Source organism: Vombatus ursinus, unplaced genomic scaffold (assembly GCF_900497805.2).
Source record: "Vombatus ursinus unplaced genomic scaffold, bare-nosed wombat genome assembly UNPS02014804.1, whole genome shotgun sequence".
Classification (NCBI taxonomy): domain Eukaryota; kingdom Metazoa; phylum Chordata; class Mammalia; order Diprotodontia; family Vombatidae; genus Vombatus; species Vombatus ursinus.
In genome coordinates this window covers 9,955,389-9,974,912 of record NW_020954582.1, presented here as the reverse complement: position 1 = coordinate 9,974,912, position 19,524 = coordinate 9,955,389, and positions in this window count along the sequence as shown.

Below are 19,524 nucleotides of genomic sequence, written 5' to 3'. Positions count from 1 at the left end.
CTCAGGTCCTCCTGACTTTAGGGCCGGTGCTCTATCCACTGCGCCACCTAGCTGCCCCTTCAGTTCCTTCTTGTGCCAGGCCTGTGCTCTATCTACTGCACCATCTAGCTTCTAGCTTGATGTCCATATCAATCATTTATCAGCTACATGACCATAAAAGCCAGATAAGGTGGTAGCCTCAAAAGCTAATAGGATCTTATGCCATATCAAACAAGGATTTAGAAATAAGCAGGTGGTAGCCTCTCTCTATGTACTTTGTCTTAGCCAGCCCACCTCTGGGCTCTGGGTTCAGCTGTAAGCACCACATTTCAAAAAATATTTTTATTTATTGTTAGTTTTCAATATTCACTTTTATTAGATTTTGAGTTCCAATTTTTTCCCCTCCCTCTGTTTTCCCTTCCCCAAGATAGCATGAAATCTTATATAGGCTATACTTGCACAATCATACTAAACCTATTTCCACACTAGACATCTTATGAAAGAAGAATCAGAACCAAAGGGAAAAACCATGAGAAAGAGAAAACAAGAGAGAGAGAGAGAGAGAGAGAGAGAGAGAGAATAGTATACTTCAATCTGTATTCAGACTCTGTAGTTCTTTCTTTGGATGGGAATAGCATTTTTTCCATTGTATTGCTAAGAAGAGCTAAGTCTATCAAAATTGATCATCACACAGCGTGGCTGTTACTGTGTACAATGTTCTCCTGGTTCTTCTCACTTCACTCAGCATCAGTTCATGTAAGTCTTTCGAGGTTTTATGAAATCTGCCTGCTCATCATTTCTCATAGCACAATAGTATTCCATTACATTCATATACCACAACTTGTTCAGCCATTCCCCAATTGGTGGGCATTTTGTCAATTTCAATTTTATTTTGCCATCACAGAGAGAGCTGATCTCAATATTTTTGTACACGTGGGTTCTTTTTCCTTTTTAAATGATCTTTTTGGGATACAGACCTAGTAGAACCACCACATTTTGGGAAGGACACCGATAAGCCAGAGAGAGTCCGGAGAACAACCAGGTGGGTGAAGGGTAATGCTCACTCATGTGGTCTGAATATCAGTTGAAGGAAATGGAAGCCTTGCTTTGCACCTCTCAACTCCTAAAATGGAGTCCAATGACATAAGAAAGAGTCTTCTTGCTGGCTGGACTATACTTAGGAAAGTTGGCTGTTCTTATTGAAATAGCTGTATAGTCCAGAGAAGAGATTTGAGTAGAATAAGATAGCAGTCTGCTTGGATTTGAAGGGATTTTATATTTAACAGGGATTAGGCTTCACTTCTTGGCCTCAGAGGTCAGAAGTAGGCTCAATGGCAGAAGTCACACAGAGGAAAATTTGAGCTCAGTATCAGGGACAATTTGAGGGATCACCAGAGGAAGGGATGGTCTTGGAAGGTGATGAGTTACTGGAAGGAAGATGACAACTCATTGGATTGGGAGTGGGGATTCTTATTCAGGCATGTGTTGAAGTAGACAGCCCTTAAAGTGCTGCCCAAGTCTGTGATTTTATGACTCCTTTATTTCTCCAAGTTTGTTTCTTACTCTATAAAATAGAGATAATAATACCCAGGGGGTTGTTGTGAGAAATGTACTGCCCTTTCTGCATTGGAAACGTGACCTAGTATTACAACTTTCATAGATCAGCTTCCATTATTTCAGTCCCATCTTAGCCTGGTCCTGCCACCCAATGTGGATTTCTTTTTTTTCCTTTTTTAATTGTTCCTGAATTTAGGCTTATTTTTAGGATTTTTCACGACAGGATAAGTATTGTTTTTCCCTACTGCTATTCTTACTGACTTGCACATTGTCAAATGCAAATCTTCTTCTGGTCCCGGCACTACAGTCTCTGTTCCTTTTCCTTCTTTTCTCTTTCCTTCCTTCCCTTCCCCTTCTGCTGCTTTTGGGATTCCATAAATAAAATTGGAAATGTGTGCTGCTCGCATGTGGATACCTTTTGGAGTCCATGTGTCTGCATTTCATTCACGACATCACCCTGTGTTTCATTCTCTCCTCTGTGCCTGAGTTGAGTTTAGCCCTCCATCTAGGAGACCTGATTTTCTTCCCCTTTAAGGTTTTAAGGTCTTTTCCATTTATTTCCTTTCTCCTGATTTTATTTCCCCTTACCCACATACCCAGCATTCATCTTAATGGATTCTGCAGCACTGCTGCTGATCAGATGCAGGTGCTTGTGGGCTGAGCAGGAATGTATAGAGAAACTCCTTTCATTCCCTTTTTGTCCTCTTGAAATTCTTCTTTGGAAATCCATAGTAAAAAGAAAGCTGGCCCAGTATACCTATGCAGTCAACAGCTGATTAAATTGATAAGATTCTTGAGAGCAGGGAGCTTGCATTTTTGATCCCTGTATCTTTTCCTGGGTCTAGTACAATTAATGCATTTCTTTTATTCTTCTTTTTGATTGGGATCAGGGGTTTTATTAGTTGGGGAACTCTTGGTGAAAAAACCCCCTCCCCCAATACATATCACTGAGGCCTCTTTTTTCTCAGAGTTTTAAAGAGTAGCCCAGACTTTTCCATGGTCACACAGATAATATGTGTCAGTGGTAGGACTTGAACACAGGTCTTCCTAACCCTAAGATTGTTCTTGCCTGCTTCTCACATTTCACAGGATAGGAGCTTATTGAATGATTTTGGAATATATAAATGAACTTGAAAAACAATGAGCCTCAAGGAATTTGAGGATGAGGTAAAGGAGAGAGACAGAAACTGTCATTTCATTAGAATCAGGTGAAGAAATTTTCCTTACCAATGAAGATTGGCACCTTTTATGCAGTTTATAATCTTAGAGAGTTTCCAAGAGCATTGAGGTTAAGGCACTTGCCCAGGGTCACACAGTTAGTATGTGTCAAAAATTTGACCTGAACCTAAGTATTCCTGGTTTCAAGGACAACTCTCTACCGCCATGCTTCTATAAGAGTCTGAGGTCTAACCTTGTAACTTTAAGTCTTTGATCCTACACTCCCTCCCTTCATTGTCCCTCAGTTACCATCTTATCCAATCTCTCCTCCTTCAGCACTCATGGGATATTTCCTTCTGATTGCCTCATGATTCAATAGAGGGCAAAAGAGGAAGAAAGGAGAATTTCCCCAAAGTCACGCTCTTTTAAAAATTCTAGTCTCCCATTTGCCTTCCCGAGATTCTTAGGAAGGTCTTCTGAGTAGGATGCACTGTGCACCTCATTTAGATTTACATGCATAGTTTGGGGTGTATGTGATTTGACTATACAATCTGGCCATGGAAACATTTAAAAAGTTTTAAGTCCAAATTTTCTAAAACCTTTAGAATTTTGATAATGGTGCTCAGCTGGTATCAGGAGAATGCTATGAACATCCCACTATTGTCCAATAAGAAGAATACAGGATTTGGAATCAGAAGATTTGGGATTAAATCCTGCTCTTGCCACTTACCACCTTGATGGCTTTGGGAAAGCCACTTGTATACACTCTGGGTCTCAGTTTCCTCATTTGTAAAATGGATTGAACTTGATAACTTCCAACGTCCATTTTAACAAAAAAAAATTAACTCTGAAGCTATAGTGTATTTGGATTTAGACAAGGCGTTTGATAAAGTCTCTCATGATATCCTAGTGGACAAGATGGAAAGAGTGCTAATTAATGAATCAATGTCAACTTGGATGGGAACTTTAGAAAAGTGCCCTAGGGCTTTATCATTGACCTTGTTCTGTTCAACATTTTCACAATGACTTGATAAAAATATACACTTATTTGATTTGTTCAAATTCCATTTTTATTTTCTTATTTCTGTGTACATCATACTCCTAGTAGCATATATAAATTCCTTAAAGGCAGGGACCATTCCATTTTGTCTTCCCATCCCCAGTACTGAACACAATGCCTTGGATATGGTAGACATTTATTAATGTTTATAGAATTATTGGATTGAAAAATTGATATGACATGAAGCTAGGAAGGATAAGTAATATGCTGGATGACAGAATCATTATCCCAAAAGACCTGAATGGCATATTGATCTTAATCTAATATGATGACTTATGAAAAGAAGAAATATAATGTTCTTCGCTTAAGCACAAAAACTCAAAATGGCTGAGATACTCTGAAACAACAGTTTATATAAAAAAAAGACTTGACAGTTTTAGTGAACTACAAATTCAACACAAGTCAATGGGGTAACATGGCAACCCAACAGATTAATCCAATCTTGGGCTACATTAACAGCCACAAGTGTCTAGAAGTAGTCCAGTCTTTCCTGGTGAGTCTACAGATGGAGTATGGTGTGCAGACACAGTTAAGGAAGGGCTTTGACCAACTGGAGACAGTGAGAGCACGGGGGAGGAGGGGTCTTTCAAAGGTCGCCTCAAGTTTGCCTTGTAGATGAAACCTTTTCCCCTCCCTCCAGCTTCTAGTGCACTACCATCTACAATTCTCTTCTATTCACGTTGTATGTATTCTGTATATCCTTCTACGTGCAAATGTTGCCACACTAATAGAACGCAACCTCCTTGAAGGCAGGGCATGTCTTTGTGTCTCCAGTGCCCAGCGCGAAGTAGGCAATCCATAAACTATTTGTCAATTGGTTGATTCAAACCATGTCATTAGTTTGGAGGAGAGAAGACATTGGTAGGGGGGTATATAACAAATGGCTTTAAACTTGTGAATAATTATCCTATGGAAGACTTATTAGACTTGTCTGCTGACCCAGATGTCAATGTATGGATGATTTAGAGAGATTGATTTGGGCTTAATGTAAATATAAACCTTCTAACACTTAGAGGTGTCCAAAGAGGCTATTTTGGGAGGTAACAGATGTCCCTCACTGGGGTCTTCAAGCAGAGGCTGATGTCACTTGTCGGTGATGATGAAGAGGGGATTCTTGGTCAGATATGAGGTGTACTAGGTGGCCTCTTAGGGATGTGGCATTCCCCTGGTAGAAGGTAAGCTTTTTGAGGGCAGCACTTCTCTTTCACATTTACTATCCCCAGCGTATATTTCACTGCCCTGCACACAATCGGTACTTAACAAATGCTTGTGGTATTGAATTGGCTGAGGGCTGTAATTCCAATTCTTTTGAAATAGTACACTAAATTATATTTCTGAATCCTAGCTCACCTAGGGAAAGAGTAGGCCAGGCCCAATGGAGAAAGCTCTGAATATTGGCTGTATATGCAAAGGACTCATCACTGGAAGAGGAAAGAATAGTGCATCTCAAATAAGAAACCCACATTCCATCTTTGAGAAGGGGATGACAGTGCTGGAGTGTGAGGGGGAGGAATTCCAATTGAGATGAGCTAGAGACAAGAAAGAGCCTCTGACATCAAAACTCTTTAGCTGGAAAAAAGTGATCCTGAAAAGACCTAAAAAGGGAGAAAAATTATGCTCAGCATAAATAGGAAGAACAAAAATCAGAGAGAGAGAAAGACAATTATGATTCTGCAAGCTTATGAGCGTGTTTGTCTCTAAGATTATGTGTGAGTCCAACTGCAAAGCAGGTGAAGGAGGAGCACAGAACAAAGTGTGAGGAATGAAGAGCCTTTGGGGGCCCTTAGGGGATGCTGCATTCAAGAGAAGCTTGGTCATTTCTCAGGGGTGGAACGCTGGCTGGTTTGCAAGGTGTCTTGGTGTCTTTCCGAGCTTCATAGCTCAAAGCTTTTGCAGGAAGTCTCCCTGCTTTGGGAAGACCTATGCCATCTATCTCACTGTTAGTCAGTTGTCAAACCTTTCTCATTGACTGACCGATGAATGGCTACATAAGGCCAGTTTCTAATTCTTCACACACTATCTTTTGAAGACTGTTTACCTGTTGTCAAACCTTTCTCATTGACTGACCGATGAATGGCTACATAAGGCCAGTTTCTAATTCTTCACACAATATCTTTTGAAGACTGTTTACCTGACATGAAAACATTCAGATGAAAAGTGAAAAATCCTATGAATTATTGAATATTTACTGGATATTTTGGCCATATAATGCTGAGCATGAGAAGACAGGAAATGTGCAATTAGCCAGAAGTCTTGGAGACTGTAGAAGGTTCTAGTTTTAATAACAATAGTGCACATTTATATAATGCTTTAAGATTTGCAGCACTTTGTGTATGTTATTTACCGTATTTGATCTTCTCAATAGCCCCATGAGGTAGATGCTATTTTATAGAAGAGGAAACTGAATCTGAGAGAAGTTGAGTGACTTGTCCAAGGTCACACAACTAGTATGTCTGAGTCTGAGGCAGGATTCCAACTCAAGTCTTTTTTTATTTCAGATCCAGTACTCTATCCATTACACCACCCCAGGTGCCTAATTTAACCTAACTAAGTAATCTAACAATCATTATTTTTCCCTTTGTTACTAATCTGATTGGTGGTTCTCTGTTTCCTTGCAAAATTGATAGTAGTCACAGATTGTAGATTGTGATTGTAGTGTGATTGTAGTCACAGACGTAGAGCTCGAAGGGATTTTTTTTTTAGGCAATTGGAGTTAAGTGACTTGCCCAGGGTCACACAGCTAGTAAATATCAAGTGTTTGGTCTGAGGTCACATTTGAACTCAGGTCCTCCTGACTTCAGGGCTGGTGCTCTATCCACTGTGCCACCTAGCTGCCCCTCAAAGGGATTTTTGATCTCATGTGGTCCAATTTCTCAAAAAAGATTCTTATTCTCCAAGAGGTGAAGTGACTTATCCCAGGTCACACTTGACCAAAAACAGAGATGGAATTTGAACCCAGGTCCTCTGACTTTAAATCTAGCCCACCTTCCATTGTATCATCCAGGGTTATAGGCTTGTTATTTCAAACTATAGATTTGTTTGCCTACTGTACCTCTTCTCCCTCTGTGTCACATAGTAATATATGAAGTTTATGGGGTGTTCCAGAGGACTAGTACCTCTGGTGTGAGGGCTGCTCTTTCACCTTTGGGGTCTACCTGATTCACCCAACTGTCTCCTGTGACTCCAAGAAGCTGTAGCATGGATAGCAGCCACACCCCTATAAACCATATCAACAGATAAGTCAGGTTGAAGGTGACTGACAGGCCTTAAATCTGTCAGCGAGTTGGGGGATGTCTACCCCAAGCATATGAAGATTTTCTCTGGTGGAAGGGGTGGATGAGAACACTTTGCTCCAATGAGCATGAAAGCAGCTGAAGTAGGCGCTTAGAGCTAGGTCAGGAAATCAGGGATCTCATCAACTGTATCCCAGACCATTGCCACTTGCTTTAATTTTTCTCCAGCCACTGGACTTCCATGACTCTGGAAGATGGTGAGGATGATGAATTTGTGAAGCTCTGCCTCGCTTAAATCTGATTCACCCACAAGCCAAGACATGACCTCATGATTCTCTCAAAAATGAGGGACAAAACAACAGTGATGGTAGGATATAACCTCTTTGAGGATAAAGTCTTTGTTTTTCATTTTATCTGTATCTCCAGGGCCAGAATATTAGCTGGCAAATAGTAAGTATTTAATAAATACTTGTTGACTTATAGGGTCTTGTACATGGTAGGTGCTTAATAAATGAATTTTATTGGATTGTTCAGTTAGCTAGAATATTTAGGAGATTTCAACGAATCTTTGTTTATCCCAGGCCAGATTTGGAAATTGCTCTTTTAATAGCTTATATATTATCAAGTGATTTTGTGGTGGCTTTTCTATTTTTCTTAAAAATGATGTTCAGGAAAGTGTTCTGCTTAACCAAAATTCCAGGTAATAAAAACTTTAAATAATAAGCTTTTGGAAGAATCCTGATGCTTGATGTACAAATGATTGCTGTGTAGAAAAAAAAAATTTCCCTTTGTCAATCAATAAGCATTTATTAAGCACTTATTATATACCTGGCATCACATGTTAAGAACTGGGGATACAAAGAAAGGCAAAAACATGGTCCCTGCCCTAATGAGGGAGACAGCCTGCAAATAGGTATGTACATACAGGATATAGACAGTGTCAATGAAAGGTAAGGGGCATTGGGAAAGACCTTCTGCACAAGATGGGATTTGAACTTGAACTTGAAGGACCCCAGAGGAGCCAGGAAGCAGGAATGAAACCTCCTCATGACAAGAAAGGCCCAGGTTCATTCATACTGGGGAATCTTTTTACCTCTACGGCTGGTTGTTGCCTCTACCCAGAATGTCTGATAATACTCACAATATAGCACTATTCAGTGACTCGTCACTAATTCTCATTGCAAGTTGTATTTGACTTGTCCTGAAAACAAGACATCATCCAATGAGCCTATTATCACCCCCCCACCCCCATGGCTTGTGAAGTCATGGTCACAATCTTAATGAGACAGGGCTCTGAAACTTGTTCTCTCTTGCTGTTCCTCGGTGGTTGGCTTTTCCTGTAGGTCTGCAGAGAAGCCATCTTATTTCCTGTAGGTCTGCAGAGAAGGATCCTGTCCTTCATAGTTTCTCTCACTTCTGGGAGGTGTCATCTGGTTTCTATCTCAATTGCCTCTTTTTTTGGCTACTGTGTGTAGGAAGAGATTATTCAAATTGCTAAGGTGGTTACTCTTCAAAAGTGAGATAGAAAGGATGGACTGGGGAGAAACCAGTGTGCTCCCAATGGAGACCCCCCAGCAAAAGAATGGAGGGAAAAGTAGAAATAGTTCCTTGTGTTTCACCCAGAAATTTTAGGATTATGTATGCACAGTATCAGAGTGATCATCCTTTTCACCTGGAAATAATGTTTCCCAGCTCAGGCTGGGTGAAATCTAACTTTGGTCATACCCCAAGAAAATGGTGAGCCCTGAGGCACATTTTAGGCATTCACTACATGGGTTTTAGTGATTCTGCTGATGGGAGGTGATTTTCTATCTTTAGTTATAGCCTCTAGAATGGCTCTGTGTGAGGTTATGAGTTTTGTGGTCCATGGAAAGCGCCTCAGTGACTCATTAAAACTCCTCTGCACAGTTCTCTCAGTTCTGAAAATAGGGAAGTCAAATAGTGGTAGGAAAGCACTAGTTTTAGATCCAGAGAACCTGGATTTGAGTCCTGGCTTTTCTGTTTATGAATCTGAGTTTCCTCATTTGTAAAATAAAGTGGTTAGACAGATGGGATGACATATAAAATCAACTGATTTTGTGGTGGCTTTTCTATTTTTCTTAAAAATGTTGTGTAGGAAAGTGTTCTGGTTAACTAAAATTGACTCCATTTTATCCTGTCTATATCTTGTTTGTACCTAATAGCTTTTGTGGTGGCTTCTCTATTACACTGTGAGCTCCTTGAAGGCAGCAACTTTTTGTTTTTGCCTTTCTTTGTATCTCTGGCACTTAGCATAGTGCCTGGAACACAGTAAGCATTTAATAAATGCTTGTTGACTACAAGGTCCATAACAGCTCTAAATCTGTGGCCTAGCTGTGTGACCATGCATGTGGTTGTTTTCCTCCCAAGATTAAGCACAGCTCTAGTAAAATGACCTTTTCATTAGGATTTTTGTGCAAGAGTCTATAAAACCATCCTTAAGTTCACTGTTATTTTGGAAGGGCACCCATTTGAATTATTCAGATGTGGTTACTAAGGAGTTGCATACCCTATTCACTTTGCAAAGGACAATTCTAATGGTCCCAGTGTGTCCCCAGGCTATGTTGAAGGTCTCATTAAAGGAAAAGAACTGTATTCTTTTAGGGGGTCTATGAGCTAAACACCGTCAGCACCCAGGCTTTTGCGTGCCTCCTACATTTGCTACAGCCTGCATTTTTATACTGAGACTTATTCATCTGAAGTATTCAGGCACTTGGGTCCTGGAACCAGTTGTTCAATGACCCAACATCTGCAGAGCTCCAGTGATTTGACACTCTGGGATATATAGTAAGATCCTTCCTGGGTTCCTCTCCTTTTTGGACTTGCTGAACTCTGATGACCAGAGATAATGAGCACGCTAATTTAGATGGCAGGGAGTTGGAAGGATGTTGGAGGCTACTGTCTATATTGTCAACCAGCAATGACTTTGCTGTGGGCAAGAATATTGGTCTTCTTAAAAGAAAGGAAAATACTAGAAATTAATGCTAATTACAAGTGAGAGTTCCCCTTGATTTCTGGGGATTCAGAAACTGAATATGAATCAATAGTGTGACAACCTAGTAACCCCCAAATCAGAATGAACTTAACTTATATTCAAAGAGTTGCTGTGATGTGACAATGCCCTGCATTTTGTCCTCCATCTTGCTACGTCTGGGAATCACACTTCAGCAAGGATGTTTTACATTAGAGTGGTGTCAAGAGAAGGTCTTCAGGATGGGGAGGGGATTCTAGAACAGGATAGCCAAAGATTGGGCAAAGCAGTTGGGGTTATTTGTACTGAAGGATAGAAGTCTCAGTGGGTCAGTACAACTGCTTTCAAGGGTTTGAAGAGCTGCAGCAGGGCAGGGGGATCAGACCAGTTGTGCTTGAACAGAGAGGCATCAGTGTGAGTGAAGAAAGAGCTGAACTTGTATTTAGGAAAGACCTGAGTTCAAATCCTTCTTCAGTCACTTGCTTGCCTTATGACTTGAGGCACATCATTTGAGCTCTTGAGCTCATCTCCTCATCTATAATGAAGACCACAGAAGCACCTACCTTCTTGGGTTTGGGGAAGATAATGTGAGAGAACAAGTACAAAACGCTTTGCAACCTTGATAGCACTCTATAAATGTAAGTGATTATTCTTATTGAGAGGTGGCTAGAGGTGACCTAGTCTTACAGCCAGGAAGACACGGGGTGTAAGATTTGCCCTCCCCATCACCTACCTATAATGTCTTCCCTCTCAGATTACCTCCCATCTATTCTCTCTCTCTCTCTCTCTCTATATATATATATGTATGTATATATATATATCCTCTCTCATATATCTTGTATGTGTATAGCTAACCTTTTGCATATTGTCTCTCTCATTAGAATGCTAGCTCCCTGAGAGCAAGGTTTTTTTTTTTTTTTTAGCATAATGTCTGACACATTGTAAATAATTAATAAATGCTTGGTGATCGACACATGCTGGATGTGTGACTCTTAGCAAGTCATTTAACCTCTCAATGCTCCTCTAAGACCATGGGTTGCAGAGACCTGAATTGGTAACTGGAGTTTCCTCATCTGAGAGTTCTCTATACCATTACAGTCCCAGGTCTGGCCCCTAACCCAGTTGTTATTGTTATTATCGTTGTTATTTTTTATTGGTGTTACTATGGTTGTTGTGGGTGATGTTATTATTATTGTTGTTGAGGTTTGGTTATTGTGGCTGTTATTATTAGCCCCAAAAGACAAAACCAGGAGTAAAGAATGGAAATTTCAAAGTGGCAAATTTAGACTTAATATCTGGAAAAAACAAACAGACAGACAGACAGACAGACAAACTCCAAAGCAGCTTGCTAACAATTAGAACTCTTCACAAGTACAATTGGTCACCTCCTAAGGGAGCAGGATCCTTCCCTTCCTCCCCCTGCTCTGGCTCTGTCCTTAAAGTGTAACTGGAGGACCACTTGCTAGGGAGGTTATTTTAAAGGTCTGGATTAGACCATGTAGGCTCTACGTTCTTTCCAAGCCAGAGAATGTGATCCTGTGATCTCTGTCCTTAGGTTCACGGTGGCTAATGACTCTGTTTCAGTTGTAGAAGTGTACCAGTCACACTTTGATTCACAGAATCCCAATAGTGGAGAGTTGTAAGGGATCTCAGTGGCCATGGGGTTCAAGCCATACATGAAGCAAATCCTTTTGGCAGCATACCTTGAAAGTGGTCATTGGCATCTGCTTGAAGACCTTCAAGGAAGGGGAAGCCACAGCGTCCTGAGGCAGCCCCATCCACAGTTTGCCAACTTTAATGGTTTAGAAGGTTTTCTTGACATCAAGCCTAAACCTGCCTTGGTAATTTTCTACACATTGCTCCTGGTTCTACCCTCTGGGCAAAAGCAAACCAGTCTCCTCCTTCCTTCACATGATAGTCTTTCAAACACTTGAACACAGTTGTCATGCCCCTTTGGGATTTCTCTTCTCTAAGAGAAACTTTCCCAGTTTCTTCTTTATATGTCATGGTCTCAAGACCTTCCACCATCTTACTTGCCCTCTTCTGGACATTCTGTAGGTTATCAATATTCTTCTTAAACCTTGCTACCTAGAACAGAAAAAGTGCTCCAGGTATGTTCTGATGAGGACAGAGCACAGTAGGTCTCTTACCCATCCATTTCTGAAAGCTCTGCCCCTCTTAATACAACCTAAGATCAGATTAACTTCATTGGTTTCCAGATCACACAGCTGACTCGTGTTCAGATTGCGGTCTGTTAAAACCCCCATAATACTTTTCAGAACCACTTCTTCATGGTTTAGTTGTGAAATCATTTTTTGGTGCTCAAGTGTAAGATGTTACATTGATTTCTGACGAGTTTGATCCTGTTAGATTCAATCCTTTTCAGATACTCATATTATAGTCAAAAGGAAGGGCTAATTATTCTTTGATCTTGTCCGACTCTTTTTTATCACCTTCATATTTGGTCCAATTTTTCTCCAAAGCTTGGACTGTACTCTTTCTTTATCTTCACTTGTTGAATTCCTCTTTTTTTGTTCTTTTTTCCAACCACAACTCAGAGGCTTCTTCTTCCTTCCTCACATAGAAAGAATTCCTTCTTCCTAAACTCTCATCCATTTTTGAAGCTCTTAGCCACTTGCCATATTCTAACTTGAATAATAATGGTATATTACATAATTATGTAACTATAATTATATAAACTCATGTTTATATAATTATAAATTATATAAATATAAAGTATTAATTTATATAATTAATATAATATACAATAATTATAGGATTATTAATTATAAAAATATATAAATTATAAACTCAGTTAACTATGTAGTTTTTCATCTCTATGTCCTCTGCTCTTAGATTGTCCTATGTTAGTGTCTTGTAAATGTTTTTGAGCCTAACAGACAATTATTAATGCACATTTATTGATGTGCAAAGCACTGTGTTAGGTAGATGCTGGGATTAGATGCAAATACTCCGATGGATTTGTGATCTCATTAATGTGAATGAGTGGTCCTTATAATGATGCAACTCCCAGTCCTTCCCCTGTCTTTTGCCTGCCCATCTTGGGCAGCTAATTCAAGTTTTCTCCTAAGCTGATCACAGCAAGTCCAACCAAGCTGAGGGGCCCTTCCTGGCTTTCTCGGGACATATGTCACAAGAATACAGACAAGGACAACTGGAGGACTTCACCAGTCATAAGGAATTCTTCCATTTGGACCTTCTCCATGAGAGTGACAAGCAACTGTGTGGAGTATTCAACTCCTTATTTATTCCTTAGTTTGATATCAATGGTCATAGTGTCACTAAATAAAGTTTTCTCTGCAGTTCAGACATTTATGAAATTTTATAGAATTTTTACATGTGCAAGGGAGACACTTGTTGCAGGAAAGACTTTAGGGTAGTGTTTTGCTCTAATGAAACTGTAATGGGGGAGTGGTCAATGAAAGCTGAGTCCTGGGAACACGCACAATAGGTCCTATCTACTGCTGACTTCTATGCATGGGAGGCTTGGTGAGACTGCTTCTGGACGTGTGCCCTAGCTCTAGGGGATGTGTTTGTAATTGTTCTTGCTATATCTTCTCAGTAAATATCTATTTGCAAAAACTAATTAATGTTAACTGGTTATTGATAATATTGATGAGCTCTCCCAGGTTAAATAATGTTGAGGGTGCTTATCACCAGGTGGAGTGATACACTTGACAATTACTAGCTGTGTGACCCTGGGCAAATTACTTAACTCCGATTGCCTCACCAAAAAGCAAAAGAAAAAAAAAGAAAAAAAAAGAATGAGTCCTACATCAGTAATGAGTCATTTCCTGTCTGTTCAAATCTAAACAATTTCCTATTCTTGCCTGGTGTTGTGTGTTTATCACAGCCAGCACCCACCAATGGTTTTCTTGAAGAAGGTCTTGACACCTTGGTCTGAGCTTCTGCACATGTCTTTAGCTCTTTTATTCCTTATTCCTGACACATATTTTCCAATTTCATTCTCACCATTCTTACCTGTTGCTTGATGGCAGAGTATATGTGGATTTAATCTGCAGAGTCCTATTCAGTTCTTTGTAGAATTTTTCTACCTCTCTACCCCTAAAACACATCATGATGTTTAAGCTGCAATTATTATCGTGGTGGATTTTATCACTGCAGAATGAGACGTACAAGAGACCCATGACGTGTTGTTTCTCTTTGCTTTTGGAGACACAATAAAAACAGCTTTGTCAACTCCTTTATTTGACTCTCCAAGGAAAGCTTGTGATCCTCTTCCATTTAGATGTAACTTCTTTCCTTTCATCTGGTTTCATTTATACCAATAATGTCAAGAGTGACACAATCCAGCTCTTCCAGCTGCAAGCCAACTTGGTCTAACTTTTAGGTGTTCCTTTGGGAGTACCAATGGCTAAGTTAAAGACATTTGAAAAATGATGAGTCTTTGCCTCCTCAGCTTCTCTTTTTGTCACCATCACTGCAGGAGCAGGAGTGGGCTGCAGAGGGCCAAGGATCATTTTGTATTTTGTTATTTTGATTTGTGCTGATCCCTTGCCATGGTCTACTCTCCAACCATCTCTATCTACCTCACCTGTAGCTGGGGCTTCACTCTGGGCTCCCCCATAGCTCTGATAAGGAAGCCTTTGGTCTTGTCTTGCTGGAAATGAGCTCTTTACAGCATTTCCTCTAATCTTCTGCTGAACCACATATACTCCTCCACACCCTTTCCATCACCCCTCTATGTGGTTTCTTCCTTCATTAAAATATAAGCTCCTTGATAATAATGATAGCTAATATTTGCCCTGTGTTTAATGCCATTGCTCTGCATAGTGTTTAATAAATGCCTTTTTCATTCACCCGTACTCATTCACTCACTCTTCATTCATTCATTCATTCATATAGCTAAGCCAGAACAATGCTTTAATATGAGGTTGAGTTCTTTGTCTCAGAACCAGATGAGCAATGGAATTTTGAACAATGGTGTCATCTGATGTGGAATGTTTTACAATGCAGGCAACTAGTTTCACAACTAGATCAGTGATTTCAGGACCTCTCAGGTGAGGAAACTCTTTTTGCTCATGTGAGTCATCACCTTCTTTGCAGTTTACAATCTTCGAGAGTTGGGTCGGGCATTGAAAGTCTAAGAGACTGGCCCAGGACCACAGATAACTGGACTCCCCCAGTGTTTGTTAGAAACATAAATTCCCCAACATGTATCTTATTTAGGCCCAAGGCAGGAATGGAAGCCAGGTCTTACTGGGTCCAAGGCCAGCTCCATCCACAATGCCACCATGTTTCTCATTTGACAAATGAGGGGATTATGTTAGCTGGGTTCAAGCAGAGGTGTTTATTTGTCTAAAACTGAGAGAGACCTTTTGTTCAAATTGGTCTTTATGTAAATAGGCTCATTAGCCAAGCTCCGTGTCAGATATATTCCATAAGTGGGAGCATCCTCCTTTTACAGATGGTACCACATTGTAGCTGATGCCTTGGAATCAGAAGAATTATTTCAGCTATGATACTGTCCAGCTGTGTCATCCTAGGCAAGGCATCGACTCTCTACAACTGCAAAATGAGGAGGACACTTGCCCTTTGGAGAGGGAGTGAAGTGAAGGGGACAGACAGAGATGGCCGGCCAGTCAGGAAGACCTGGGCTCAAGACCCGCTTCTCAGTCACACTGGCTGTGTGACCCTGGGCAAGTGACTTGACACAGTAGTGTTAGTGACAGTGTCACAGACTCCAGTTCTCTGTTCTAAGGGCCCTTCCAGTGGGGACAGTCTCAATCAGAGGTCCTAGGAACAGTGGCTACATCTGTTGCCTTATAACATGCAGTGACTTCAATATCTAGAACTCTGGGGTTATCATGGAATAACTTGCATATTAACTCTTCTGGGAATTTTACATCCCACTAGATATGTCTCTCCACTTCCTTCTCAAAGTAGACCGTTGTGGCCAGTGAGCCATGACTATGGTGCAGGCTCCTATTGCCTAATGCCTGGATGGCTGCAGTAGCTACTGGTTGATCTGTTTACCTTAAGTCTCTCCCTGCTCCCGCCCACCCTCTACCCAGCTGTCAAAGTGATCTTCATAAGTCAAATCTGGCCTTAGACACTTGCTAGCTTTGTGATCCTGAGCAAGTAATTTAACTTCTGTTTGCCTCAGTTTCCTCATCTACAGAATGGGGATAATAATGGTGCTACCTACTAGGGCTCTCACGAGGATTAAGTGTAAAGTGCTTAGCACAGTACCTGGAACATAGTAGGTGCCTAATAAATGTTTATTCCCTTTCCCCCTTGACAACCTCTCAGTGCCCTCAGGCAGATGTCTAAGACTATAAGTGGCAGAGAAGGTGCCCATTTTCAATTAGCAGTTTCCTCACTTAAGAGTTCCTTATGCCAATTAAAGGTAGCTAGGAGGTGCCATAGTGCACAGAGCACCTGGCTTGGAATCAGGAAGATTCATTTTCCTGAGTTCAAATCTGATCTCAGACACTTATTAGCTGTGTGATTCTGGGCAAGTTGCTTCATTCTATTTGTCTCAGTTTCCTCATCTGTAAAATGAGCTGGAGAAGGAAATGACAATCCATTCTAGTATCTCTGCCAGGAAAATCTCAAATGGGGTCATGAAGATTTGGACACGACTGAAAAATGGCTGAAAAACAAAAATGTCAATTAAATCCCAAGTCCCATCCTTAACACTATAGGTCCTGGAGATTTCCTATAAGGAAAATATTGAAAAAGTCTAAAAAGAACAGAGTAGAAATATGAGTTATGACAATGAAGATTTTTTTTTTTTTACCAGCCTCTACTCATCCAACATTGGATCCCTCTCTGAAATGCTATCATGCATTTTTTTAATTGCTAGCTGTTCTACACCACTTTAATTCAATCAATAAGCAATTACGGAGTGCTTAGTGTGTACAGAATCCTGAGCTGGATATTTTGGCTAATACAAAGTTATGTCAATAAAGACAAACTTCCCTCTTTCATCAATCGATCAAGAAAGTAAGCGGCTAGTCTTCTGTAAGAGGCCACTCTCTACCTGCCATCATGTTGGCTACTAAACATAAACATTAAATCGTGCCTGCCTGCTCTCAAGGACCTTACATTCTGCCAAAAGAAGGAACACGTACAGATACAGGTAGATAAATGCAAGGTCATTTTGGGGAAGGGAAGGATATAGCTTAATTCCTACCTTCTCCAGGAAGCCTTTCCTAATCCTCCTCAATGCTGATGCAGTCCCTCTGCCGATCATCTCCAATTTAACCTGCTTGTACCTTGTTTGTACAGAGTTGTTTGCTAATTGTCTTACCTAGGACATTGGGAGCTCCTTCAGAGAAGAGACGATCTTTTGTCTTTCTTTGTATCTCCAGTGCTTAGTACAGTGCCTGGCACATAGTAGGCACTTAATAAGTGCTTATTGACTGACTAGTATTGATAGAGAATGTCCAGGCTAGGAAAGACTGAAGGTAAAGCAAACCTACTCTACAGTTTAGTCTGAGGCCCTTGAATGTAAGCAATTTAAGGGAGAGGGGAATTGTTTCGGTTTTGTCTTTGTGTTTAATGAACCGAGTATGGTGTGTGGCGTGTAGTAGGCACTTAATGAGTGTTTGCTGGATTGAATTAAACTGGGCCATGCTTCCTCTGTGGGCAAGTCACAGCCCTTCAGAGCCTGTTTCCTCACTGTGAAATGTGGATAATACTGGCATGACTTGCTTTCCAGGTGTTTCTGAGGAAAGCCCTTTATGAATCTTAAAGTATGACACATGTGAGTTATCATTATTATTGCTGGTATTATTATTATAGCTTGCATTTATAGAGACCTACTATGTACCAGGCACTGTGCAGAGCTCTTTACAAATATCATCTCATTTGATCTTTGCAGTAACCCTGTGAGGTACTATTATCATCTCCATTTTACGGGTGAGGAAACTGAAGCAAACAGAGGTTAAGTGACTTGACTAAGGTCACACAGCTAATAAGTGTCTGAGGCTGGGTTTGAACTCAGGTGTTCCTGATTCCAGGTCTAGCCCTCTGTCCACTGCACCATTTGGTTGCTTCTAAATTATTATTATTACCATTATTCCTATTATCGGCGTACAGAGCTACTGGTAGGGACACTTCTTTCACTGATGAGGACTGGCAACTTGCCTTAAACTTCTAGTCTCACACTTGCCCTCGGGGGGGGGGGTGGGCAGTGAAAAGTTATGTGACTTGCCCAGGGTCACACAACCAGAGTTCGTCAATCTGGCTGACTGTGCTAAGCCCTTTATATTTGATCCTCGTGACAGCCTTAGTGGGTAGCCCCATTATTATCCTCATTTTGCAGATGAGGAAACTGAGGCAAGCAGAGGTCTCTCCACTCGGCCATGCTGTCACTCGGGAGATGTTATTGCTTTCATCATCATCTTTGTCAGCGTTTCATCTTTCTCATCTTCTTTTGATGGGGCTCAGATAGAAATGATCCAGGGACAAGTTGCTACCTTTTGATTATTCTTACATATTTAATGTTCTGTGGAGTGTTGTACAATAGAGAAGATGTAACTGTAATAGAATAAAAACTTTGGATATGAGCTCACATTGCGTTAGATCACCGAAGGTGTCCTCGGGACGATTCCAAGAGCAGACAGCGCTCTCAGGATGACTCAGGCTTCAATCGATCCCAACGTGGCTTTTGTGTCTCTGATGAGGTCTCTTTGTTTTGGAAGCTTTTCATTCTAAGTAGCTTGGAGATTGTGGGCATTCAGTATAACCACATCCATTAATAACACTGTTCTTAAATTCCAGCGCGCAGTGTGGATAGTGGCTAGTGAGTTGGCCACGTATCAAGGAAGACGTATGTATAAGTCCCATCACTGACACATACTGGCTGCGTGACCCTGGGCAAAGCACTCAACCTCTCAGTGCTCTAGGCAATTCATTAAGACTTTAAGTAGCAAAGTAGGAAGGAAGAGAAAGTGGAAGGAGAGAAGGAGGGAAGGAAGGAAGAAGGGATTGCAGAAAGGAGAGAAGGAAGAAATGCAGAAAGGAAGAAAGAAAGAGAGGAAGGAGATAATATAGGAAGGAAGAGAGACAGGAAGGGAGGGAGAAGGGAATAAGTAAGCATTAATTAAGTGCTTACTGTGTGCTAGGCACTATGCTAAATTCTGGGGATAGAAATAAAAAGAGAGTTCCTGCCCTCAAGGCGTTTGTATTCTTATGAAGGGAGACAGTATGTAAAAAGGATCTAAAAAGCATGGAGGGCAAGATACTGACTGGCATCAGTGGAGGGTGTTTCCTCACCTGGGAGTCCCTGTGCTAAAGCCACCAGAGGCCCAGTCTGTAGCGTCATCCACTGTTGCGTAAAGGAAGTTGTGGCCGACAATTTTATCTGCGATGTCGCCGTGCTCCCTGCTGCTGATTCTCCAGCCATTTGGAGGCCCTGTATATGTAGCTCGAGGTGTTTGTCATCTGCAGGACAGTGAGCTTTGAGAGTAGAATGCCTCCACATGGTCTCACTCTCTGGCCATTCGATGGGCACGGGATATTTTTCTTTCTTCTTTTTAGCCTGTCTTGGTGTGTGG